The 17,736-nt window shown below is 62.1% G+C and overlaps 1 protein-coding gene across 4 annotated transcripts in view; it reads left to right on the forward strand.

The window, feature by feature from the left end:
• SCUBE1 (signal peptide, CUB domain and EGF like domain containing 1) overlaps positions 1 to 17,736 on the forward strand; it is a 131,449-nt gene that overhangs the window by 48,534 nt on the left and 65,179 nt on the right. The window lies entirely within an intron of this gene.

Below are 17,736 nucleotides of genomic sequence, written 5' to 3' on the forward strand. Positions count from 1 at the left end.
TTTGGGTCTGCGGGGTTTCCTCGCAGCTCCCTGCCTCTGCTCCTGCGGCAGGGCTGCTGGTGTCCCTGGTGCTTTTGTGTGGAGGGGGCATGGGGCCACAGACAGGCAGATGCCGCCAGAGCAGCCACTCTCCATTCTGGGCTGGGGGCTGGGGGTGGGCAGGATGAGGGGGCCCGTCCTCTCTGGCTCCCTTCCCCCTGTGGGGGCTCGAGGTCTGACCAGGCCGAGCTGCTGGTTTCTTGCTCTCAGGCATGTTCACTGGGTCACCAGCCAGCAGGGTGTCCTTGTGGCCAGGAGCCAGCTGCCCTCTGTAGACCAGGTGGGATGGGGGGGCCGGCCTGGGGGTGGTACAGAGGGGCAGGGAAGACTCCAGCCAACTGGAGTGCCTGGGGAGCCTGGAGACAGCCCCAGCCCAGCCCAGAAGGTGCAGGTTGATGGTGTCAGGGCGGTGGTGGCCATTTGGGGCCCAAAGAAGCAGGGCTGTGAAATGGGACAACTGGTCAGAAGCCAGGACCCAGATGCTCAGAGGAGAGGGGCTTCCGGGCAGAGGGAACAGCATCTTGGAAGCCGTGGAGGTGCGTCTTCCTTACAATATTGGCGAGATCCAGCCATCTCAAGGCGGGCTGTGTGCTCCTGCGACCTGGCTGCTCTGAGCAGTCAAGGGAGTAGACGCCAAAGGAGGACTAGGCAGCCCCATGGCCCCAGCCTCAGGCCCTACCCCATCACTGACCCGAGACACAGAGGAGGTGCTGGAGGGAAATCCTGCAAGGGCCTCGCCTCCAGTCTGCGGCACCAGCAGGAGGCCTGAGAGTGGTCCACACTGAAAGGCAGGGAGTCAAGAGGGCAGGTGCTGGTCTCCGGGTTGGGCCGACCGCGGGTGAAGCCAGCGCTGCCGTTCCCTCGCCCTTCTTCAGGGCGGCTCTGCTGCTCTGAACCTCTGCTTCCTTACCTGCAAAATGGGGCAGCGGTGTTGACCCGGCAAGGTCTTTGGAGGCTGGCTGCAGATCCTGGGAGTAAAGCGCCAGTATGCGCTAAAGCTAACAGAGGCGCTGAGGTGCGACGCGGGGGCCCTGGCTGTGACTTTTTTTATTTGAAAACAGTTCCTGAGGTAGAAAAGAAAAAAACATTTTTAAGAAGTACAAAACCCAGGGTAATTAAGCAGAACTACGTTACTGGGGTCCTTGGAATTCTCAGTGTTTGAGGCAGTTTCCTCAAAAACAAGATGGCCGATAATCCCGCGCCGTGTCCCCAGAGGACAGAAGGGCCAAGTGGATACCGCCGTTCCGGGCGCCTGCCTCAGGCGCATGGTCCCGGCGTCCACGTGGAAGACCTCCCAGCTGTGGGGCTGTGGGGTTGAGCTGCCCAAAGTGAGGACCCTGACCCCAAATCGAGTTTCCTGAAAAGCCGATTTACGAGGAAGAGTGAGCATGAGTGGTGGTGGGGGGTGAGTCCTGCTTTCATCAGGGAGCGGGGTTTACAGGGCGGCTGGCCCCTCCTCAGCTGGGCTGTTTGTGCTCTGCTCCTTTGAAGAGCAGCTTTCCCACCAGCAGGCCTTCAGGTGAGGCTGTGCCCTGGCTCAGAGGAGGGCGAGCAGGACGGGGAGACAGCGTGATGCCGGGCAGCAGGCTGGCCCTGTTCGGAACCGGGTCCTGGCGTAGCCGGTGAGCGCTGGCTGCCCTAGGGATGCCGCCCGGCAAGCCTCGCCGCCAGCCAGGGGCGTGACTCTGTGTTGTGGCGGGCAGCAACAGCGGCTGCCGTGGGGTCACGAGCTCACTCTGCGCTGGGCCCTCAGGGTAGCCCGGCGCGGCGGGGAGCTTAAACCCTGTCAGCTTAGGCGACCTGCCCAAGGTCATACTGTAGGGTCGTGGCAGTCAGGATTGCAGCCCGTCACTCGCTGTGACGAGATGAGGCTGGTGAGGAGAGAAATCGGTGGAGAAACAGGCAGGCAGGGAGGCCCCCTGGAGGAAGCCGCCCGTGAGCTGACGCCGGGCGAGGAGGGAGAGCAGCTGTGGGAGGAGCCGGGGTGGACTAGGCCGGCGTGTGTAAGGGCCCTGAGGTGGGTGGGCCAGACTCTCAGGAAACAGAGTGAAGGCTGTGATGGTGGGCACAGATCGCCAAGGAAGAGGGGAGCTTGGCAGGGCCAGACATGGTGAAACATGAGCCCGAGTTTGGGTTTCGTGCAGGGGCTGACCGGACAAGCTGCTCCCTCCTGAGCCTGCCGCTTGCCATGACGGGCGCCCGTCCTGACTGTGCGTTGACGTCAGTGATGACTGTTAGAGCTGAGAGTCAGAGCATGTCCAGGGTGCTGAGACCCAGCTTGTTTTGTACCTCAATGGCCTCTATTCCCCAAATTGAGAGTTCTCAAGTCACCTGACTCTCCCTGATGCCCTGAAGGAGCCTCTCCTGCACTGGGCTTGATTAGAGGGGACTAGACACATGAGCAGGGTCAGCGAGGGTCAGTCCAGGCTCCCGGCCGAGAAACTAGGCTCGGCCCTTCCGAGTGGCCCTGCCTCCCAGGCGCCAGCGCAAACCCTGACCCGAGGCGTTGGATCTGGCTGGGCTGGGCTTGGGGGGCTAGGCTCTCAGTCATTCTCCATCTCCACGGGTCACGTGGCCTCTGCAGTTACTCCCACCCCTCTGGGTTTCCTCATCTGTACATTGGGACCAGTAATCCCCCCCGGGCAGGTGAGAGCTTGGTTAGGGGAAATGCTTTGAAGGGGTCAAGTGCAGTGCCTGCCCTAGGGGTGGCAACTCACAGAGGCAGCTTCAAGCCTTTAGAGCTCATGCCTGACTTGGGGACACAGGCTGTGCTCCTGGTGGGAGGGAGCCCCGAGCCTCTGAGGTCTGTGGCCCGTCCGTCTGCTCAGCACCTGCGGGAGCTGGTTCGGGCACCAGCGCAGCCCACGCTCTCCTCCTGCTCAGCCTCCGGCCCAGCACGCCGTGGTCCCTCTGTCTCCCCACAGGCAGGATGCACTGGGGAGAGGGGTCAAGGGGCACAGGCAGTGGGGAGAGGGGTCCAGGGGCACAGGCAGTGGGGAGAGGGGGCCGAGGGGCTCAGGCAGTGGGGAGAGGGGCGGAGGGGCACAGGCAGTGGGGAGAGGGGTCCGGGGGGCACAGGCAGTGGGGAGAGGGGTCGAGGGGCTCGGGCAGTGGGGAGAGGGGCCGGGGGGCTCGGGCAGTGGGGAGAGGGGCCGGGGGGCACGGGCAGTGGGAGAGGGGCCGGGGGGCACGGGCAGTGGGGAGAGGCGCCGGGGGGCTCGGGCAGTGGGGAGAGGGGCCGGGGGGCACGGGCAGTGGGGAGAGGCGCCGGGGGGCTCGGGCAGTGGGGAGAGGGGCCGAGGGCTCGGGCAGTGAGGAGAGGGGCCGGGGGGCTCGGGCAGTGGGGAGAGGGGCCGAGGGGCACGGGCAGTGGGGAGAGGGGCCGAGGGCTCAGGCGGTGAGGAGAGGGCCCGCGGCTCCCTGGCCCCTGGGTAGATGAGCCACCAGGCCGCCAGCACGCTCGCGCTCTCCCTCTCCATGCCTGCTCTTTTCTTCTAAACTCATGTCGTATCTGTGCTCCAAAAAGGTGTTGACTCCTGGATGAACTTTTCCCTTTCCTTCCAGTAAAGAATTCTTTCTTTCATTCTGAGCAGAATTGATTTAGGGAGGAGAAGGAGTTCCAAAAGGCCTGAAGAGCTGTGGTGGCAGCTCACTGTTTCCTCCATTCACGAGCCGGGTGTCACTGGTCCCCCGGGTCCCAGCGTGAGGAAAAGCAGGCATATGGTCTCTGTGAAGCTTTCCATCTAAAAAGGGGATTCAGTGCTAAATAAGGGTCCTCAGTTCAGTTCAGTCACTCAGTCGTGTCCGACTCTTTGTGACCTCTTGGACTGCAGCACGCCAGGCCTCCCTGTCCATCACCAACTCCTGGAACTTCCTCAAACTCATGTCCATTGAGTCGGTGATGCCATCCAACCATCTCATCCTCTGTCATCCCCTTCTCCTCCCACCTTCAATCTTTCCCAGCATCAGGGTGTATCCAATGAGTCATTTTTTCACATCAGGTGGCCAAAGTATTGGAGTTTCAGCTTCAGTCCTTCCAATGAATATTCAGGACTGATTTCTGTTAAGATGGACTGGTTGGGTCTCCTTGCAGTCCAGAGGTCCTAGGAGTTACCTTATAATAATGTGTTGAGAAAAAACCCTCTGGTGGGAGGGACCTGGCACTTCTCAGGGCTGTAGTATTGTCTGAACAGGGGAGACTGTAGTAAGAAGGGTCTCCTGACCAGCCTGGTGAAGGACCGCTCCCTCACCGGCACTGATCCTGGGCTGCTGCTGTTGCCAACGGAAGTGGGTTTGAGATACGAGCTACGTGTGCCCCCTCCCCCACACTGCAAGCTGTCTGGCACGGCCGCGCTCTGAAGCATCAGCAGAATGCCCACAGTGGTCCTATCTGTGCTGGTCATGGAAGGCGCCCGAGGGAGAGGAAGCCCCTAAAACATTGTCCCCACAGTCATAGAAAGCAGGACAGGCTGGCCAGTGCCTTAAGGGGCTGTCCGTGCCAAAGCCCAGCCCGGAGGGCCCTTGGGAGACCTGTCATCATGATCAGGAAGCACAGGCTCTGGGGCCCACTGCCTCGGACTGGAATCCCAGCTTCCCCACCCTGTCATCTGTGTGACCTTAAGCAGGTCACTTAGTCTCTCTGTGCCGGGTCTATGAAGTGGGGATGACATAGAACCTACTTCATAGAGTTAAAAAGATATTGAAAAGAAAATTCCAGTAAATGTGAGCTCTTCTTATTGTTACTTATCGCAGATGAGGAAACAGGCCCAATGAGGGCAGGGCCTCCCCATCTCTGGGCCGGTGTCCAGAGCCAGCAGCAGAGTCAGGGCCTGGGTGCTCACTGACCAGCACTCTGCTGATGCGTGCTGGCTGCTGGCTGAAGCCCGAGTTTCCGCCCAGTGTGGAGAGGTGGTCAGGAGTCAGGCCTCGTCGTCAGGGAGCTCTCTGCACTGGCTCGCCTGCCATGTGACCCACCGAGGGCTGCAGAGGTCAGACCGGCCCCTGCCATCCAGGAGTGCCCCGTCTTCCCCATGGAGGTGTGGGCAGTGTGCCAGGCCACGCTGGGCACAGGCGCTTGGGAACCAAGACACGAAGAGGACTTCAGGCCTCTGTCTGCTGCTGCTTCTCCGCCCCCACCCCGGGCCCAGTGTGCCCCACCCACCCTGTCTACTGCCTGGTGCCCCCCGCTCAGCCCCGGCGAGAGTGCCCGCTCACTGCACAGCCTGTGCCGGGCTGGCCCTCTGTGCTCAGGGGGCTGGCTGTCTCCCACCCCCACCACTGCTGGCTGCTGAGGGCAGTGTTCTCCCCACTGCCTGCATCCCTGCAGCCTGGCGGTGCCCTGTGGGCAGGGACCGTGTTCCATGCATCCCCGTGCCCTGCACTGACAGGGGGCCCGTAGCAAAGGACCGAGGGAGGTCGCAGAGTGATGCCCTGTTCGCAGCGGCTCCCTGGGCCGAGGCGCTCCACCTCCTCGGGTTGTGCAGGTAGGGTCCTCATCAGCACTTGCTGGTGGATGCTGTGGTCCCTGGGTCGAGGGGTAGGCACCCAGAGGCTCTGCGAGGCCATCGCGCTGTTGACCGCACCCCGAAGCCCCAGTGTGCTGCCCGAAGCCCCAGTGTGCTGCTTCCTCCCCCTTGTCTGATGCCCAGGAACTGGCCACAGAGCAGCTGGGCAGCCGTGTCCCTGCAAAGCCGAGGCCCACGCAGAGCAGACGCCAGGCTGGCATTCTCCCAGCAGGGACTTCACGGGTTTACCTGAATGCATTTGATGTCCTCTTGAGCCTGTTTAAATGCGCGTATAAATATGGATAGGAAACTGCACTGCCCGCCCACCACCGGCATTCCTGGTGGCACTCAGGGCCACGTTTTCACAAAGCCCAAGATCTGGCATCGAGGGTGACCCTCGGTTCAGTTCAGTCGCTCAGTCAGGTCCAACTCTTTGCAGCCCCGTGGACTGCAGCACGCCAGGCCTCCCTGTCCATCACCAACTCCCAGAGTTTACTCAAACTCATGTCCATTGAGTCAGTGATGCCATCCAACCACCTCATCCTCTATCATCCCCTTCTCCTCCCGCCTTCAGTCTTTCCCAGCATCAGGGTCTTTTGGCATCGAGGGTGACTCTGGCTCCAGCCAAAACCAGGGGTGGGAGCCAGGAGAAAGGAAGCTTGGCTTCTGCTGCATTCAGTAGAAACGGTGATGATGAGAGCTACGTTTCCTGGGGGCTTCCTGCGCCCTCAGACAAACAAACCGAGGCACGAAGAGGGTGGGCAACGTGCCCACGGACACAGCCAGTGGCACGGCAGGCCCTGCGCTCGGGCGGGCTGGCCTCTGAGCCTGCGCAGACCGTGTGGAGGTTCCCACGGGGCTCGCAGTCCTCTGTGCAACTGGCCCAGATGTGGAGGAGCCTGGAGAAGCAGAGATGCTCCCTCAGCTGACGCCACCTGCAGCTCCACGGGTGTGAGCGTCCCGGGTACCCAGGACGTCTTTAAAACCCTTGGCGGTGGAGGTGTCCAGAGATGGCCTGCCCACTTCCCTGCTCTCCTCAGAGGAGCAGCCTAAGTTGGCCCAGCCTCTCTTCCCTACAAGTCACAGCTTTTGTTATGAACTCGGTGACCCAGACAGCCCCTGCTCTGAGGACCAGAAAGTCTGGCCCCGTGCTGAAGGGCCCGGCCCCTGGGCTGGAAGTAGCTCTTCTCATCCAGCTGTTGTCCCCCATTCCACATCCCCGTCTGTAGGGGGGTCTTGCTCTGAATCCAGCAGCCAGGGGTCTGGACGCACTCACGGAGACCACAGGAGCCTGAGGGCCCCCCGGCTCCTCCAGAAGGTCCTTGGGCTCCATGACAGCCGTGTGCTCCCGGGAGCTGCTTCCACCTGTGTCCGAGCCTTCAGGCGTGCTCTGGGTGATTGTGCCGAGGATGGCTCTTGGAGTTCGTCTTTTGGTTCATTAGACCCTGCGTGAAGTATTTTTAGGACCTGTTCGTTTTATCTGTAAGTTTGTAATTAGAGATGAAACAATAGGGTTTTTCTTTAATCTTTTATTTTGAAATAATTATAGAGTCGTAAGGAAATGCAGAGATAGTAAGGTGAAATCCCATATACCCTTCGCCCAGGGTCCCCCCGCGGTCACCTCTTACATCACTGGAGAGCCACAGGGACGCCAGGAAGCCGGCGCTAGTAGGGTGCGTGCGAATGATTTGGACCACCTCATGACGCGTCGGAGTTGTGTACCCACCTTAGCCGTCAAGAGTCAGCATTTCAGTGATATATATAGTCCCTGGTTAAGACAGGTAAAGTGCTCATAATAACCTGTCTTAACCAGGGACTATATAAATTACTGTTCAAACCAGGGCACTTTCAAGAATGAAAGGAGGCGCCATTAATGGTGACCGGGCAGCAGGTATAAACTGAGACTGTCCCAAGTGAAAGAAGACATATGGTCACCCTAATATTACCTCGCTTAACCCCTGGAACCCTACAGGGTTACTCCCATGTGCAGATAGCAAATAACAGAGGCAGATAATGCACCCAGGGTCCCGTGGGTCCTGCTAGAAACCCCAGACAGAGGTGCAGTGACGCCTCTTTCTGGGCCTGAGTTCTGGGACGCCGTCTGGAGCAGGGGAGGGCCCCTCAGGCACCGTCGCCCCCCAGCGCTGTCTAACTGAGGAGGTGCCTCTGTGGCAGTGCCTGGCAGACTGGTTGCCAGGGTTGTCCTGACCTCAGGTCACTCCTGTAAGCCTGCAGCCTCGCCGGAGAGACAGGGGCTCAGATGTGAGCCCTACCCTGCGCCTGAGACTTTCCCCATGGGGTTGTTTTGAGACTCTGCGTCTGCTGCTGCTCCCGCTCCCGCTCCCAGCCCCCAACCCCGCCCCGCACCCTTCCCATCTTTTCAGCCTGTGTTTGCCCAGCTGTCCTTCCCTCTCTGGGCCCTTCACTCAGGCCAGCCTGGCTTCTTGCCTCTGGCCAGGGGGGTCCCTGCCGTCTAAGCTTCTAGCTTTGCTCCGGGGGTCAGAAGAGTCAGCGTGCCTGCAGCCTTTCTTGCCCATTGGAGAAGGTTTGCGTCCTGGAGCCTGAAGCCAGACCCAGAGCTTCAGGCAGTGAGAGAGAGGGTCAGGGGGCCGTGGTTGGCAGGAGTTTGAACTTTGCTGTGAAGGTGACAGGGGCCCTATCGGCCCCCAGAGTGGGAGCATGGTTCACATTGCGGAAAGATCACTGCCCACCACGGGTGGGCAGGGAGATGAAGCCCTTTCCCGGGAGGTGGCACTGGGGGCCATCAGGGTCCGGAACTCACAGGGGGCAGTGTGAGTGGACAGGAGGGGCAGGGGGAGGGTGACAGGGCCGGAGGGGAGGGGCAGAGGCAGGGCAGGCAGGCCCGTCTGCCGAGAGGCCCGGTCCCCGCATCACGGCGGTGCAGAGTGGTTCAGTGGAGGTTGGGTCTGGACCACGTGGGGCCTTGTTCTTTCTGGAACCAGGAGCTCCAGAGGGGAGCCTGGGGCCCAAAGCGGGACCAGCCAGTCTCTGCTTTGCAAGAGGCTGCAGCCCGGGTCCTGCTCAGCCTCTGGCTCACCGCCCTGACCTCAGGAGCCCCAGGCAGCTGGCACCCAGTGTGGGCCCCCAGGCTCTCCGGCCCGCTCGGCCTGGGGCCTGAGGAGGTGGCCAGGGTAGCGCGTGTGAGGACAGGCTCAGGAGCCGGGCTGGGACAGGAGCAGGGCCTCCGGAGTGTCTGATCTCCCGGCAGATGTCAGGGGTATGGGGACAGCGGCCGTGGGTACCGCCTGTCAGCCACCACGTGGCCAGGCCAGGGAAGGGGCTGGGCTCCCCCACGGCACTTTGAGGAAAGTGCTCCCCCTGGCCACACTGAGACCCCGGAGTCATGCAGGGGCCCTGAACCCTGCACCCCGGTCAGCCGAAGCCGGAAGCCTTGCCCTCGGGCCCTGAACCCACCGCCTAATATCCGCAGCCCCCCAGGACCGGGTGGGGGCTCCTCTGCAGAGGCCCCCGGGCAGCTTTCGGGCAGCAGTCCCTGGGGTTGGGTCAGGGCAGAGGGCTGGTGGTTCTCACCGGAGGCGGCTGCCCCTTCCGTCCGCCCCAGCCCTCGTCCAGGGCCCTTCCTCCACTCTCCTCAGCTGGTCCTTGACCCTCCTCCAGACTTTGTCTCCTGTCCAGCTGCTCCTAGAGAGCAGGAGGTGTCACCTGTCTCATCAGCAGATGTCCTTGCCGGCCCATCCCCACCCTCTGCTCCCACGGTGCTTTCACACCCGGCTCACTGTGACGCTTGCAGCCGCCCCGGGAAGAACTTCGGGTGAGCACTGTCACCCCAGCACGGGAGGGAACCCCAGCGGGGCCCACGCCTCAAAGCAGCACTCAGGACGGGGCCAGATTTCTCCTCCTGCTCCACCCCGTCATTGTGGCTTAGTCACTCAGTCGTGCCTGACTCTTGGCAACCCGGTGGACTGTAGCAGCCAGGCTCGTATATCCATGGGATTCTCCAGGCAAGAATACTGGAGTGGGTTGCGATTTCCTTCTCTGGGAGATCTTCCCGACCCAGGGATCAAACCCATGTCTCCTGCATTGGCAGGCGGGTTCTCCAGACTCAAATGCCTCTGGACAGAGGTTCAGCGTCCCTCCCAAGCCACCCCCACCAGACGTTAGCTCAGGGTCCCCTCGGTGTGCCTGGCTGGCCGGCGCCCACCGCTTCCTGGGACGTGATTCCCACATCTTGAGGTCTGGGCCAGGCCTTGACCTGGGGCCCCAGCGTGGCCCCTGCAGGGTCGGGGACGTTCCCGGCCCTGTTCCAGGGCTGTCATCAGCCGTGGGTGCTGGGTTCCCGTGAGTGTGTGTGGCTGGGAACTTTCTCTTTTAAACGAGGGCAACAATGGCCTCTCTGAAGAATCCTCACCTTCAGCCTCAGGGCTGCGCCCCTGGCTGCTCCTTTGGGGGGCTACTCCTCATTCCCCACACCCCCCGCACTCCCTCACCCGGCCCGCAGACCAGGTGGATGGGAGACGAGGCAGCTCTCGCATTTAGCAGGAAGATTTACGGTGCTGCCGGAGAAGGCCTGTCCTGGCCCTTTGCAGTCCAGAACGGCCCTTGAGGCGGGGACAATAAATCCAGCCCATTATTTTTTACGAGCCTCCCACCCCATAAACAACTCCTTCGGCTGGTGAGCCCAGCTTCACGCCCTTCTCCTGGCCTGGCCTCCTGCCAGCCCCGGCCAGGCCGCCCTGCAGGGACCCCAGTGCCTCGTGGCCTCGGCCTCCTCATGTGGACAGTGCAGGGGTAGCTGGCCCTGGCCCCGGCTCCCTTCTCTGCTACAAGTCCTGTGGCCTCACTCTTCTTGTCTACAAGATGGGACAAACGTTAGTGTTCGTCATAGAAATTGTTATGAGGACCAAAATGAGAAGCTATGAGTACACTCTGTTCCCTAGTGGACTGCCTGGACCTGAAGTGGGTAAAACTGTCAGCTGTCACTGGGCCCCACTGTGTGCCAAGCACTGTGCCCAGACGGTGGCACGGGTCATCAGACCCCAGAACGGTCTGATGCCGTGCGGCTGTGTTCTCCCATTCTGCCGAGAGGAAACGGAGATTGAGAGGCGATTCATCCCCTAGTGAGTGATTAGCACAGTCAGGATCCGAACCCATGTCTTGCCAACTCCTAAGACCAACCATGCTGAATGAACAAATGGACGGAGGGCTGGGATCAGGGGTGGCCCACTGCCTGGAGCCCCTTGCAGCCCCAGGGGCCCCCCCCCACCCTCTGCCTGCAGGCAGGCTCCACTGTCCCGCGAGTTAGTGCGGTGGCTGGTTCCTGGGTCCCCCGAGCCCTCCGCCTTCTGACAGCCGCGGGACCCCCTGCCACGTCCCTGCGCACTCGCCCCGCCCGCGGCTCCTCTCTCTGCGGTGTGCATCACGAGGCTGCCCTCCCTCGCCTGAGCCTCACCTTCCCCGCCTTCCACAGCGCGGCTCCTCACCAGCCCCCCACCCGCCTTCTGTTCTCCCCATGGCCAGGGAGCCCTTGTCCAGTTGCGGGCCTTAGTGTGCACTCTCTGCTCTGCCTCAGCGACCAGGCCCCAGTCCCCTCCCTTCCTGGAGAACTCGTCATCATCCTTCAAAACCCACTTCACTTCATCTCCTCTCACGGAGCTGTCTCCGACTCCGGGACAAGCACGTCATCCTCCCAGGGTACACACACAGCCCCGAGGCGCTCCGTCCTCTCCTGGGGCAGCGCGTGAGCTCCTGAGAAGGGCGGGGGTGTGTTTCTCACCCCCGTCTGATGCAGGGCGGGAGCAGGGCACGTGACAAAGAGGATCGGATTAAAGTTATTTCCTGTCCCTGGCACCAAGCAGCACCAAGGCTGGGCTCGCTCCCTGGGCTGCGTTCAGCCCCCGGGTCAGCCTGCGGGTGGCCAAGGCCCCTACAGTGGGGAGGCCTGAGGTGACAAGTCCAGAGATGCTCCCCTGCGCACGGTCCACGCCCCTGCGCGAGCCGATTCCTCTCCTGGAGCCCCATTCCTCCCTGCTCTCGCAGCCCTACCCCGTGTGACCCAGCGTGCGCCTCCATGTCTGTGCACTGAGTGAGGAGTCCACGCGGCAGTCAGTTCCGGTTAGAGTGAACGCTGGGAATCAGCGTGGGTTCCCCAAGCTGGGGGTTCGCACCCGCGATACGAGCGCTGGGAAAGGGGGAGGTACTCCGCAGTCATTGCGTTCCTTCTGTGTGCCAGGCCCTTGTTACCCTTTCATCCTCAGGGGACCCTGGGAGGTGACAGCTGCCCCCTCACTGCGCAGAGGAGAGAGCGGAGGTGCAGGCAGGGACAGCGGACACAGCCAGTTTGGGATGGAGCCCACCCGGAGCCCAGGTGTTGGCGGCTCCGAGCCTGGCTGTTCCCCACGGCACGTGGTGGACAGTGGAGGTGAGGCGGGGTCGGGGGGCTACTCGTGTCCTTGGGGAATCTCCTGCTGGCGTGCCCCCCAGCATCCTTGCAGCTGCCCCTCCAGGGCCCCCCAAAACTGCAGGGGGAGCACGCACGTGGCCACCACATTGGCCCTTCCCACACCGGAGCTCCTCCGCCTCGTCACCTGTCAGGAGGGAGAAACAGACTTGTGCCCTGGTCACAGCCAGTCTGTAGCCTGGGGCACGCAGTTCACGCTGCACCATGGCCACCTTTGGGGCAGGGGTCCCCAGTGCCTGGACCACGGGCTGGTCCCAGTCCCGGCCTCTTAGGAACCGGGCCACAGAGCGGGAGCTGAGCGGCGGGCGAGTGAGCAAAGCTTCGTGGGCCAGTCCCCACCCTCCCATCACTCACATTGCCGCCTGACCCCTTCCCCCCACCGCTTCCCATGGAGAAATTGCCTCCCGTGAAAACAGTCCCCAGTGCCAAAACGGCTGGGGACCGCGGCGTTAGGGGCCCTGTGGGGGCGGGGGGGCAAGGGCAGCCAGGTGAAATACGGGACAGCCTGTATTTGAACTTGGGATTTCACATCAGTAGTGAATACTCTTTTTTGGCACAAACGTGACCCAGGCAACACATGGCATGCTTACACTCGGGGTGTCTTTGTTGTTCCTCTGAGATCCAAACTTAACCAAGCAGCCTGTGTTTTCATTCGCTGTGTCTGGCATCCCTGGGGAAGGAAGCGGGCCTTCCCCCTTCGCCTCTGAACCTGAGCAGAGTGATAAGTCAGGAGGCAAGAACTTCGCAGGCCTTGCTCCCAACCACCTGTGCCTTGGAGAGGTGTGGATGTGCTCATGGTGACGCCTAGCGGTCAGCCTGGGGAACTCCAGAGGCCAGGAAGGGGAAGAACCCTCAGTGCGCCAGGGGATGGAGGTGGCCCGGGGTCCAGGGTGAAGAGCGGCTTCAGAAAGAACAGGCACTGCAGAGCTGGATAAAGGAAGCCCGGGGCGCTTGCGCTGAGCACCAGCTTCGTTTCAAGGGGGCTCAGGGACCCTGAGCTGGAGCCCTTCCCACTTTAGTACCCTTTAACGACCTCCCTCCTCCCCTCCCCAGAGGAGGAAACCAAGCAAGTTCCAGGCCACACACCTTAGAAAGGGCCACGGGAAGTGGAGCTGGTAGAAACCGGGCCCGCCCCACCTCGGTGATGCCAGCCTCCCTGTGGCAACTGCAGCGCTGCCCACGTTTGTCCACATGTGTCTGCGTGCACGGCCATCAGAAAGGTTCCCCCCATCTCACAGAGGCGGCCTTCCAGGGGCCCCCAGTGCCAGGACTGGCCCAGGCACTGGAGGTGAGGGGCTGAAGTGGGCTGGGGTCCACCCCTGCTTTCTGAGAAGGCCAGCTCTGCCCCTCTTATCTGCCCCAGCTCTTATCTGGCAGACCAGGAGCCCGCCAGGGTCTCAGCTCTCCATCTGTCCATCTGTCTGTCCGTGTACACACTTGGTGAGCAGCCGTGGCAAAGGACTTGGTTTTAGCTGAAAAAGCGCCCGCGACATGCAGGCACCCTGGCTGGCTCTGCTGGCGGCCTCAGCAGAGGGCCTGGACATGGTGGTGCCAGCAAAGGTATCAAACGAGGGAGTGAGGGAATGGGTGGGCCCGAAGGCTGGTCAACAGCTCCCGAACCGGAAGTGCCTCATGAGCCACTTTCTGATGTGACGGAAAGAACTCTGAACTTGAGGGGCGAGGCATCAGGAGCCCAGGGGCTGGGAGCCGGAAGGTTGGGTGTGGACGCCAGGCTGACTGCTGCGTGGCCCAGGGCGAGTCCTGGCCGGTGGGTTTCAGCCTCCTTGGTGGAAAAGGAAAGGCTTCCTCTAGATGCTCTTTAAGTTCCTTTCCAATTCTTGCTCTCTGGAAAACTGGTCCATTCTGGCTGTTTTTTTCTTTGTAAAGCCAGGTTCTGGCTTGGTTTCAGAGCTGACCAGGTTACTGAGGGGCCTGCCTCACTGTGGGTGCAGGTACACACCTACGACGGGCTGGACTGTGGTCCAGCCCCGGGAGAGGAGAGCGGGATGAAGGCACAGACGAGAAGTGGGCTCGTCCTGCAGAAGGGTCTGATGGCCAGGAGGCCTCCCTGTGTTCATGGAAGGAAAGCATGCAGGCAGGTGAGCGTTGAACGTGGAGGGTATAGGGGTCAAATCCCAGGAGGGCTGGGCGGCAAGTGCTGAGAGAAGGCGGGGTGTGCGCTCAGAAGGGCCTGTCCCCCCCGGCCCCAGGGCCCTGGCCTTCTGCCTGAAGGCTGGGGTGGAAGTGGTGGGAGGGCCATAGGGTCTGTGTGCCTGGGAGTGGGCAGTGGGCCCCTCGAGGAGAGGGTCAGCAGAGAGCAGAGCCCCGTCCCCCTGAGGGCCACCGAGGCAGCTGAGCAGGTGCAGGGCTGGGGGGCTGTGAAGCGAGCCTCTGGTCAAGGGCCTGGGACCCCTGCAGGCCTGCCGTTGGGACGGCCACAGTGGGGGCGGGTCCCCACCCCCCAACACGAGGTGGGAGCCCTCCCTCCGAGCCTCAGCGTCGTCACCTCTCAGGTGGGCCTGCTGATGGTCCCTGCCACGCAGAGTCGTGGAGACAGGGACACGGGCAGAGAGCCTGGCACGCGGCCTGGCCCTGAGCCCCTCCGGGTACATGAAACCCGCAGTCTGAACCCCATGTCCCAGGTAAGGGCCACTCCCAGGGATGCAGCCTGGAGTGGGCTGGGCTCCTGGTCAGCCGGGGGCTCTAGTGTGGGGCCTCCGGCTGCCGGAATTGCCCAGGAGGGTGTAATTCGGGGCGGGTAGGGGGACAGGATGGGAGACAGAGCCCTGCATTCTGCTAGACCCAGGCCTCGTAATGAGAGACTCTGGAAGCACCATCCAGGCGCAGATGCTGTTGGAGGGTAATTAGGGGGTCGAGGTGGAGCCGGGCAGGCAGCCCAGGCCGGGGGCCAGCAGCGCCCTGCTGACAGCAGCCGGGCCTGGGCCTGCGGACGGGCGCGTTCTGTTGTCTGAGTACTGGCGAGTGTTCTGGCGTGGAGTCCAGAGCCCAGAGTGGCTGAACCCAGGCCCCTCGGCAGCGCAGCTGAGCTCAGCCCCAGTTCTCAGGCCTGAAACGGGCACAGTGCAGGGCCTCAGGAGTCAAAGAGGTGACTTGGTCATGGGCCCTTCCCCCTCAAGGAGCCCCCAGTCTGGTGGGGGAGACCCAACTAACCCAGAAGTTACAATGAGTGTGGTGGGTTCTACGAGAGGGGGAGTCCAGACGGCTGTGGAGGCCAGGCCTGGCCGCTTATCCAACCTAGGGACTTGAGGGGAGGGTGGAAACAAGGAGGGCTTCCTAGAAGAGGTGACGCCCAAGCGGAATCTCAAATTGCTGGCCAACAGCCGAGCATCCCTGTTCGCAGCCGTGGCAGGCAGAGGTGAGGAGGACCTGGAGTGCTGTTCAAGAACTCTCAGCCTAACCCTGGGCCCTGGCTGGGGTGGGGCAGTGCAGGGACTCTGGCAATAGGAAGACGCTGTCAGGTTTATGCTCTAGAAAGTTCTCTCTGCTGCTGCCAGAGAAGGGCCGGTCTTCAAATCACACAGGACAGACTTCCAGTTACAGCTCCCCCACATCCTACCCACGTGACCAGGGGCAAGGTGCTCAGCCTCTTGGAATGACTCTAAGATGATGACAGAGCTGCTCGCCTTGCAGGGGGACGTGATAAGGGGCTGTGTTCTCATAGCTGCCTCTGCCCCCCACCTGGGGCGGGGCCCTGCGGACCAGGAGGGAACGGAGTGTGCTCCCGCCCGCAGCCAGCTCAGGCCGGGGGTCTGAGGACCATGGAGATGGCACTCCCTGTCTTGCGGGAGGTTTGGGCTGAGAAAGCAAAGCTTGGAGGAGGTTTGGAGTGAGAAGCTGGCATTTGAGATGGGCTTGGAGAGACAATGTGGAAAAGTGGATGTACCCAGGGAGGGCAGGGTGGGGTCGTTTCCCTGCTGCAGATCACGCTGGGGCCAAGGTGAGGAAGGGAGAGGACAGCTCCGGTTTCCCTGCCCCTCCCCCGGCAGTGAGTGCTCCAGTGCTTTCTGGAAGTCCCCCAGGAGCACAGGCTCTGAAGTGGGAATGCCTGTCCCTTCTGTGTCCCTGGGGCAAGTGCCCACGCCTTTCTCCGTGCTAGTCTCCCCATTTGCACAGTGGGTCATGGTTCCCCTGCAGCGAGTTTCTGGTGGGCCTGTTTGCAGCCCGGAGCTGCCACCGTTCTGTCTCATTTGTGGGCTGCCCCTGGAGCCAGCCCCCCCAGTTTTGAATCTCTCGGTCCTTTCGTGTTCTCATCCGTTAAGTGGGGCCAGTACTTGGACAGGCGCGCGCTGCTGGGGTGCTGGGGGGAGAAACGGTGAGATGACACGCGTGAAGGGTGCGGGCCAGCCTGGTGCACAGGCGGCTCTGGGCAGACGGGGGCAGCTCTTGTCCCCATCGCTGCTCCCACGGGCCCATCCTTGCTGCTGCTGCCCTGGCGCCTGTCCCCCCACGGCAGAGCCCTCCTGACGTTCCCTTCAGTCCCCGGTCAAAGCACGTGGGAGCCCGTGTTTGTTTTTCCCTGCCTGGCTTTGCCAGCCTGCGGGGTCTGGGTCGGGGAAGGCGGCAGCTTCTCTCTGGGCTCCTTAATTTCCTACCGATGAGGGGGAAGGGGAGGTGAGCCCCTTCCTCCCGAGCTGGGGGAGGCGGGGCAAGGTCATTGTTCTCTCCTCCCCGCTCTGCGTTCCCAGCCTGCCTTCCCTTCCTGCGTGTGGAAGGGACAGGGATGCGGAAAATGATGTTATTGATGAAGTCGCCATAGCAACGACCCCTGAGCGACACACATTCCAGCTCTGTTATCCTGGGCTGTGGGGGCTGCGAGAAGGGCCGGCTCCTCAGGACAGACGGATTGCCCTCAGGACAGACGGATTGCCCCCCGCGCCCTGCCTGCTTCAGATGCATCCGTGAACCCTGCTTTACGGAAGACACACAGCTTGTGCACACTGGTTTGGGGCAGGCAGATGCTCCCATCGCTGACCTCTGTACGCGCTCCTGTAGAGCTTCCAAAACTGATAGAAGGCCTTTGGGAAAATAGGCCCCGGTTGGGAAGGGTCGTGGTGTCTGTCCCAGGGCCTCAAGAGGACCGGAACGCAGGGGGGGGCCATGAGAAGGAGGCTCAGGGCCCTTGGGGGAAGGAGGTGTGGCCCCGAGTCCCCATACATGGCGTGGCCCCTGCACGTGGCCCCTCACCTGATCCAGCCTCGTGGGCTTGTGTATGCGATTGCCACAGCCATACCCCCATCTCAGGCTTACAGGGAGGGTTAAAGTCAGAGCCCGAGCCCCCACCCCCTGACTTTCGGAATGCTGAGAAGAGAGGGCTCTGAAATGTGTCCCAATCCAGCCTTCATCCCTGTCCCCCGCTGCTGCCATCCCTTCAGGCTCCCTGGTCGTGTTCAGGGTGATTACAGTAGCACCCCCGCCATCTGCCTCCAGCTGCACCCCTGCCCCCACAAACGGCCTCCACCCAGCCTCCAGAGACCTTTCTAGCCCAGCGCACATCCCCACCCGAAGCAGAGGCCCTCAAGTCCTCACCTGCCCCCAGCCAGCCTCACTGGCCCCGAGAAAGGGCCTGCATGCTGCGCAAGCACTGGGAGGCAGGTCCCCCGAGTGGCCACTGGTCACAGGTGAAAACCAAGGCTCAGGACAGTGAAGCGATGGCCCAAGTTCACGCAGCAAAGGTCAGAGTCTGAACACGGACCTCGGCGAGCTGGCCGTGCGGCTGCTGCGTCCTCACGGCTC

Source organism: Cervus canadensis, chromosome 21 (genome assembly GCF_019320065.1).
Source record: "Cervus canadensis isolate Bull #8, Minnesota chromosome 21, ASM1932006v1, whole genome shotgun sequence".
Classification (NCBI taxonomy): Eukaryota; Metazoa; Chordata; class Mammalia; order Artiodactyla; family Cervidae; genus Cervus; species Cervus canadensis.